Source organism: Neofelis nebulosa, chromosome 10 (genome assembly GCF_028018385.1).
Source record: "Neofelis nebulosa isolate mNeoNeb1 chromosome 10, mNeoNeb1.pri, whole genome shotgun sequence".
Taxonomy (NCBI): Eukaryota; Metazoa; Chordata; class Mammalia; order Carnivora; family Felidae; genus Neofelis; species Neofelis nebulosa.
This window is the reverse complement of record NC_080791.1, coordinates 82,594,898-82,604,241: the sequence shown is the minus strand read 5'-3', so window position 1 is coordinate 82,604,241 and position 9,344 is coordinate 82,594,898. Positions and strand designations below refer to the sequence as shown.

At 40.4% G+C, this 9,344-nt stretch overlaps 1 non-coding gene across 1 annotated transcript; it reads left to right on the top strand.

The window, feature by feature from the left end:
- Nucleotides 1–491: 491 nt before the first annotated feature.
- LOC131488941 (U6 spliceosomal RNA) lies at nt 492–596 on the top strand. The gene has a single exon (XR_009250319.1). It is a non-coding gene; the product is annotated as a U6 spliceosomal RNA (small nuclear RNA).
- The last annotated feature ends 8,748 nt before the right edge of the window (nt 597–9,344 follow it).

Below are 9,344 nucleotides of genomic sequence, written 5' to 3'. Positions count from 1 at the left end.
GTGCCCCTATCATGGGAAATTTCAAACACACACAAAACAGGATAGGATAACAAACCCCCAGATATCCACCATCAATCAACACACCACTATTGTTAACCACTGAAAACGTCCCCAGTGTACAAAACAGCTTCTTATTTATCCAAATTCTTATGTTGGACATTTGGGCACTGCTGAGTTTGCCACTGCATCACACTGCAACGAACATCCTTACTCAAAAGTTGTCACTTATTTGATTATTTCCATATGATAAAATCCTTTGGTCCTTTTAGTGACAACTTCCAGACCTATCTTTCTCCCTACGCACTGACTTCCTGGGTCCCTGCCCATCCCCAAAGTAATGCAGAGTCCCAGGATAAAGGTAAGGACAAGACAACTAAATGTTTGTCCAATCAAAATGTTTTTCAATTTTTAATAATACTCTAGACTTACAGACGTTTCGAGGAAAATATGATTAATACATAATTTGTCAGACTGAATTAAAACGTGATTTGGTGCTCACTCGGGCAGCAGATATGCTAAAAATTTGAGTGGTAGAGAGATTAGCATGGCCACTGGGCTAGGATGACACACAAATTCACGAAGTAGCCTGTGTTTTAATAAATAAATAAAAATAAGTAAATAAATAAAGTACGATTTGTGACTTAAGAGTTTAACATGACTTAAACTGATTATTCAGTAAGAAAATTTCTGAATTTCCCCCCAGAGCTCCTACTCCCTCACATAAGTCCCCTTATTGGAGAGAGTACTTTGAGTCAGGGCAGACTTGCAGTTTGATAGAAAGACATGAATCCTAATTGGAGTCACACTCTATCTACAAGCTGTGTCACCTAAGTCAAGTTATTTAACTCTTTCCAAGCCTCCATTTTTTTCCATTTGTAAACTGGCAATTCTAACTCCCAGGTGTCCCAGTGTTGTGACATGTAGGCAACATGGTGTTTGTGGAAACATCGTTATTACTAGGCCGGTATGCATGGGTGCACAATAAAAATTCCACATCCTGTTTTATTCTTTCTTTCTCTTTTATCTTCAGGATATACTCAAGGCATGAAGGTTGCAGTTATTTTGAACAACAATGTTCATGTTATAGTTCTTAGCGAGCATGTGATTCTTGACAACATGTCTGGCAATCAGTAACATTGTTTTGAATTTAGTGTTTTTCCATGAAACCAAAACCAAATTTGGGAAAATTCTTTCAGGTAAGCCCTTTCCTCGGAAAATTCCCGTTCCCTCATTTGCAGCAGCCAAGTACTATTTGCCCCAGGATGCAGCACCTTTCAAATTGTTATTTTCAATGTTAATAAATGATTTCATTCATTTCCCGTTTTCCTCTGTTCACCAACCTGCCGGGAGCAGTCACATGCCGGCCTTAAAATAACTGTACTGGTAAACAACTGATTCAAATTATTAGTAGGATATCTGTAATTGTGTTACATAGTCAAGCCAGCTGGAAATGGGCAGACATGGCTGCTAGCATCCAGCTGTGTGATTTGGTGACTGCAAGCAAAGACTGGGTTCAAGAAGGCCTGGAAAGAAGAGTATCATAAAACTTAAAAATATGAGTTCAAGGTTCATGAGAAGAGAAAGCTCTGTTCTGCTTTTGTCGTATTCTCCAGGGTGCCCGGCACACAGCAAGCACACAGTAGGAATTAACAAATACATCTGGGTCGAGTGGATGCCAGGAGGGGAGCAAGCGTTCTCCTTCTCCACATTCAATTTTGCTCCAATATTTTTTCAAGACCCTTCCTATTTTTAGTAATTTTCACCATTTGGGGTTTCTTTGCTTCACCAGTCAAACTTCTCTGTGTATTTTTTACCTAGTGGCAAGGCTGGCCTTCCGAGACAGTTCAGTAAAGGTTTGTTCAATGAACAAAAGGTACAAAATATCTTCTGCAAAAGATACAAGGAGCTAAACTCCAAATGTTTTTTTTTTTGTTTTGTTTTGTTTTGTTTTGTTTTTAAATTTTTTTTTTCCAACGTTTTTTATTTATTTTTGGGACAGAGAGAGACAGAGCATGAACGGGGGAGGGGCAGAGAGAGAGGGAGACACAGAATCGGAAACAGGCTCCAGGCTCCGAGCCATCAGCCCAGAGCCCGACGCGGGGCTCGAACTCACGGACCGCGAGATCGTGACCTGGCTGAAGTCGGACGCTTAACCGACTGCGCCACCCAGGCGCCCCATCCAAATGTTTTGAGAGAGAGATGGAGAGGGATGGAGAGAGAGAGAGAGAGAAAGATGGAATGCTTGCCTTTGTGCGTGGATACTTACATGTGTGATTTTAAAGTGTTCTTCTGCGAGGTGGGACACCAGATCGCTGTTGTACTGAGGAGTATACAACTTATTCATGGCTTGCTGATGTTGAAACTTAATTAAGAGAACTTTAGGCAGAACTCAAATCTGTTTTCTCAACAGTGATTTTGATGAGGAGGTTTTTTTTATCCTTATTGCTTTCAGATACACATAAATCTTTTCTCTCTCCATTTTCCCCCACGTGTGTGAAATGTGATACTTTTCAGTATTCTTGGGTTCTTTTGGAATCCAGACTTTTCACTTCCTCCACATCTGCTATGAAACCAAATATTGATTAATGTGACCTATAAACCTAAATGGTTAAATGGGGCCAATGACCAATTCCTATTCTTGGATTTTTTAGGAGTTTCTGTCATTTTTTCCAATCTCCCTCTTAACTGTGCTTTTTTGTTGTTGTTGTTTATGAAAAGATTAAAGGAAAATTACAACATCAGCAGTAAAGTTCTCAACCACATCTGAGGTTTAAACTCCAAGCCTTTTGACTAGCATTAACCCAGACCGTCTCACCAACTTTAAGACAGAAATGTTTCTAACCTTGCCACTTTTGTCCTATAAAAATTACAAAATAATGTGAAAACATAAAAAACCTAAACATCTCCAGAAGGTAGTGCCCATTTGTTTGAAAGTCCCATATATGACAGAGAATAATTAGCAATAAAATAGGACTATCACGCAGTGACTCCACAGGATGAAAAATATACTTAAGGGGAAAACTGTTATAACCCACAAGGGCCTGATATTCTGACTTAGACTGGTAAAAGGATGCTATAAAGGATGGCTGCCATGAAGACTGGGAGAGCAATTCAAGTCATACTATTATTTTTTCCCAGACAAAATATCCTATCCAAAGTAGGATATACAGAGTCCTCTGTTACAAAATCCCAAGGGGTATTATTTACGTAGAATACAATGAGACCCTCCATAGTTTGTGCAACATGGAGACCTGAATATATGCATGCAAATGAGCAGAGGCTTCCTCTACATAGCCACCTCCATAGAAAGCCTTAATCCAAAAACATTGCCTTGTTAACAACTTTAGAATTACCTTAAAGGTCTGTGTTACATTCTTTGGAATACCTTTAATAGCTGCAAATAATCCTTCAATGGTGGACTTGACATTTGGAAATATTAACAATCTTTAGGTACCAAATCTCATGTAAATGGTAGAACATGGCAAATGTCATTTTTTTTTTGCTAAAAAAAAAGAATTTTGAAGTATTTAGATTAATTTTTCCATGTGACTGAAGTGAGTCTGAATGTTTTTTCCCAAGGAGATAGGAGAAAGTTAGGAGCAAAGGAAACCTCAAAAGAATAAGCATGTGGCCTCCTATTGACATACTTCTAAGGATAGTAATGTTAATGTGGTTATTATATATTTTTTCCAGTCTTATTTTGTTAATATCACATGTACAATCAAGTCTGAGTGTCCATATCGGTGCCTTAGTCTCCTCAGAGATGAAATGAGAAGAATATACTTTAAGAAGGCTGTTTCTGAGAATGCATACATTTAAAAACTTGCTCTGGAGATTTCAAATAAAAATCCAGATGGAGAATTCTCTTGGTACAACCTCTGTCTTGAGGCAAAGGACTTGATCCCCTACCCCAACCCCATCATGAATTTATCAACACTACGTGAGACCATTCAATATCACCATTTTTCAGAAGGGATGACAAAAGGGAGCAATTATGAGTTAACATGATTCCTAAGAAAGTTGCCTCTTACAGTTCACCTGTTGATTATAGTTCAGCAATTCTGCACAATATTTCCAGCTGTAGACAAAATAATCAGCTAACATTTTCCTCTTGATCTTTTTAGTTTAATAATGAACCCAAGGGCTAATAAGGCTGACCACGTTAGACTTCCCCCCAAAACCAGGAAACCACCTCTGCCTTTAGAAGAGAAAACCATAAACTCAGAAACTAAAATTAGTCTTTGCATACAGCACAATTAGTTCTACCAACTGAGAAGCCTCCCTACTTCCCATTTGCTTCTATTGCAAGTAGAATCTATTAAGGTTAGTCAGAGCCCCGAGGGGTGGAGTGGGTGGGGTGCATGTGTGTCTGTCTTGTGTTGGCCTGTTATTGTCATGGTGCTCACAGGACCATGGGAGGCAGTGTTGAGTGATCCCTTTTAAGTCTAGACAGATATTCATAATGAAATAGATGTCTGGCCCCTTGAAGTTAACTTCTTAGACTGGAGGTATTTTGGTTTACAAAGGCCCAAATAAGAATGGATGACATTGTCCTGGGTGAAGCCACAGAGACTAGGAGGAAAAATGAGCAGGGGGTGGAGAGAGGGTAAGGAGATCTCCTGCTGAAAGTTAAAATGTTACCTGTGGCAGAATAGGGTCTATAATAAGAATCCTGTGTGTTAAATCATATTGACCTGGAAAGCATTCTTCAAGACCAACTTTCCCAGACATCCAAATAACCTGTCTTGATCTTCTTAATACCCCCAAATGATGGTGAGTTTTCTTAATAGCTTGTTTTCTTTCCTTTGACATTCTTAGGGCCCTCGATTTTGGCAGAAGCTAGAACAATCCTCTGGGGGTTCACATTACACAGCTTCCATGACCATTTTATGAATTTCATCATAAGCAAGGCCAGTTGGACAAAGAATGGGCTCTTGCTTTTTTTTTTTTTTCCCATGTTCTCCCCCACCCCATTCCCAATTTTCCATACTGTGGAATGACGTTTGAAAGGAATTTCTCATGATTAATCCATTTTTATGTTAATGAAAGTGCATCATCCATAGCTTGGCCAAATTTAATATCTCTGTGCCACCTATAAATAAGGGTGTGATAGAATAGAACAAGTTAAAATGGAGTGAGCTGAGGAAGTACTTTCTAAAAACTCCTTTTTTTCTGTGCCCCCACCCCCACCCTCTTAAGCATTACCGTCATCTGCCTGCCAGGTGGAACTTATTTGGATAATACAGTACAGATGTATCTTGTTGTACTCAACAGATGAATTCCTGAAAAGCTGTATTTGATAGAATTTTTATAAATTAAATCATCTTTTCCTGTAGACTTGCATTATAGTAACAGAAGCCATTATCCACATTTGACTGATCTTCAGTTGCCAGAGTCCTCTAACACTTGAGTTTCGTGTTTCTCAGCCAAATCTCTATGTCAAACAGTTAATGATCTGGAAATAATGAGCATTTATGTGAGCTAGGGGAGCACTATACTTAAAAGAAACTTGGTTGTATTCCTCTGAAAGTAAAGAATCTTTATTTCATGATGTGAATCTCCACTCATGGAATCTTAGACTATCAGGGACGTAACAGATGATGCAGTCCTGACCTCTCTTTCTTACAGAAGGGGAAACTGAGGCCCTGAGTGTTTGTTCATCTGTTCCAGCATGCAACAATACACCAAGGAAAGGATGACATGTTGAGGTTGGCAGCCTTGAATTCAAACGTTCTCTTCCCAGCATACTAACTGTTTGGCTTTGGGCAAGCTATCAGAACTTGCCTAGCCCAGTTTCCTCATCTTTAAGACAGACAGAGTATTACCCACCTTGAAAGGTTATTGTAAAAATTAAGCGAGGTAATGTATATAAAGTGATAACATACTCCCTAGAACACAAGAAGAGCTTGATGAATGTTTGTCTTCTCTTCTCATTTCCATGTTTTGGATTTTTTTTTTAATGACCTGTTTTTTTTTAAACACATTCCTTTTAAAATTGTAAAAGTAATAATGTTTGGTACTAAAATCTAAAGAGAGTCAGAGAATATAGAATAAAAACCACATAGTCCCTTTCCCACACCCTGAGCTCCTTTCCCCATATCTCTTTCTAAAGGAAAACACCGTTAACAGTTTGGTTTGCTTTGTATCCTTCCAGACTTTTTTGTCTTCAGCATCTTCTTAGGTGAAGCACATCCTATACTCAAGTCATTTTTGGAACTTCAAAGAGTCTTTGATTCAGTCCTCTGTTGCCGTAAAAATGCCGGGTAACAGAACAACCATAAAATCTCAGTGGCATGTGACCATTAGTATCTATTTCTTACACCTACATCTGAGGGTCAGCTGTGTGGTCCTGCTGATGTCAGCTGCTGGGCGTGGCTCCAGGCAGAAAGTTCCTGTTTCATGTCTGCTGTACAGGTGGGGATTGGCTGTAATTTCAGTTTAGGTCTATTGCATGTCTTTCTCCTTCTGCTGAGACCATCAGGACACACAGGGCATGTTCTTCTCACGGCAGAGGGTGGAAGTTCTCTGAAAGATGAGTGGACACTGGTTATGTCTCCTGAGGACAAAGTTTGCAGTGAGCTCACTTTTACCCTGGCACAAATTGCACTGGCCAAAGCAAGTCACCCGGCCAAGCCCACCAAAAGTGGGGGAGGGAAGTAATTCCATTTCTAGAGAAAAGAACTACCACATCACATGGCAAACAACAGGGCCAGAGGGAAGAGTGGATAGTTGGGAGCAACAACACAGGCCTCTAGAGTCCTAGCAAAGGCAAATCCACTGGCACGCAGAACCTAGACCCCTGGTTCCTACAGCTCCAGTAGAAACTCCTGGTGGGCAAGGACCATGACTGTTTTGTTCCTTGTTCTACCTCCACTGAATTTGGAGACTGCGGGGGAAAAAAAAAATGGTGTTAACTATTTGTTGAATGAATATGGAGAATTCTGGTCCAAGAGAGTCCAGGAAACAGAAACAGAAACGAGGTATATTAACCCCAAATGTTATTTGTACGTATTTGTGAAGTGATCTCTTTTTCTTCAGATTTCAACAAGCATTTATCAAAATGTGAAGCTGGCAGCCAGTATTTAGAGCAGGCCAGAGGTTCCGCAGAAGGCCCTCTGTCAGTCAGCATAATTTCTATGATGGTATAAACCTTTGCTTAATTGCTCTGGCCTGACCATCTAAGAATGACAAGCCCATCAGTAAAGTGTGGAAATATGGAATGAACCCACAGCTTGCTTTTAAATGTCAGCAGTGTGGCTTTGGTGTTGGCCCGAAATTTAGATATGGTTTCCAACCCAATTGTCCTTTATAATTTGTTGTGTTACCAGACAGAGATGGTAAAGGGAACATTGTGGGGTTACCTGAAGGGCGACCACCCAAGGAGACTATGGAAAGGACCTGTTTCTGAGCTGGGAGGAGGGGAGGCTGGCCAGGGAAGCCTGAAGCTGATGCCTGCCTCTAGCACCTGGTGCTTGGATCCCAGGGAACTGACTTGATTGCTCTTTCATTCCCCTCCCCCAACCCCCTCAGGTTTACCTCAGGACCATGCAGTCCTCTTTGTGTGTTATTTAACATTATCTTTCAGATAATCATAGTCTATTTATATAATTAGCCTAATTGTGGGTAATTGTGTGCCAGCACTGTGTAATTATGAAACCTAGCCTCCAACACTGTGGCACAATCTGTAGGCAAGAAGCACTGTACATGCAAAGCAGCCACTTGATCCTTCTTCTCGTTCAGGGACTTTTTTTTCCTTTCAAGGTGCCAGAAAGGAAGAACAAGTCCCTTTGTAAATACAATATCTGCACAACAAGGCCCCTGACAAGCACGTTTGCAGAGTTTCTGCACTGGAAGTCACAACCATGTGTCGGGGGAATGATACGTTGTCTCTGGAACTGGCAAAGGTTTTCTTTCCTACACTGAGGAACAAAAGGGCCAAATTGCAATCTTGGGGCCGATTCCCTCACCGAGGGCTGTGTCATTGAGGGTGATTTTGAACTAAGGCTTTGTGAATGCCATCCTTAATATAGGCTAATTGGCATGAGTTTGGGGGTGATGGGAATGTCTCTCCTCTCCTGGAACATCTCTGGTATCATTTTGCCCACAAATGCCATTGTCTGGACCTTGTGCTGGTCATAACAGCAACTGTGTGTTGAGTGTTTAAAATCTTCCAGGCCTGGGAATGCAAGCTGGTGCAGCCACTCTGGAAAACAGTATGGAGGTTCCTCAAAAAACTAAAAATAGAACTACCCTACCACCCAGCAATTGTACTACTAGGCATTTATCCAAGGGATATAGGTGTGCTGTTTCAAAGGGACACACTCACACCCATGTTTATAGCAGCACTATCAACAGTAGCCAAAGTATGGAAAGAGCCCAAATGTCCATCGATGGATGAATGGATAAAGAAAATGTGGTATATATATGTGTATATATATATATATATATATATACACACACACACACACACAATGGAGTATTACTCATCAATCAAAAAGAATGAAATCTTGCCATTTGCAACTCCGTGGATGGAACTGGAGGATATTATGCTAAGTGAAATTAGTCAGAGAAAGAGAAAAATCATATGACTTCACTCATATGAGGACTTTAAGAGACAAAACAGATGATGGGAAGGGAAACAAAAATAACATAAAAACAGGGAGGGGGACAAAATGGAAGAGACTCATAAATATGGAGAACAAACTGAGGGTTACTGGAGGGGTTTTGGGAAGGGGGATGGGCTAAATGGGTAAGGGACATTAAGGAATCTACTCCTGAAATCATTGTTGCCCTATATGCTAACTAATTTGGATGTAAATTTAAAAAAAATAAAAAACAAAATTAAAAAAAATAATAATAATAAATCTTCCAGACCAAGCACTGTGCTGAACATCAACATGCATTATCTTACTAAACCTTAAGACTATCCTTGAAAGATAGGTACTATTGTTATCCCCATTTTACAGATGGGGAGGCTGAGGTTCCAAAAGGTTAAGGAAGTTGACCAAAGTCCCACAGCCAGTGAGTAGCTTCACAGGAATTTGAATCCACATTCTCCTAAGCCCAGAGCCCTTGCTCACACCATGCTTTGGGATGGTTATCCACCTGCACACATTTATTTTTAATATTTACACATATGCTTACTTTCATTGGCTGCTAGCTGGGTGGATGCGAACTAAAGAATGGTGTGAGTGGGGGCAGGGCGCACCCTGAGAGAACATGCAGGTGTTGGTGAACCCTGGGTGGGAGCTGGAGGAAAGGATAAGGATGAAGCTTTCAAGGGAAGGTAATGCAGGATGAAGAAAATCAGTTGTACCAGCAACCAGACTTGGTGTTGTGTGTAT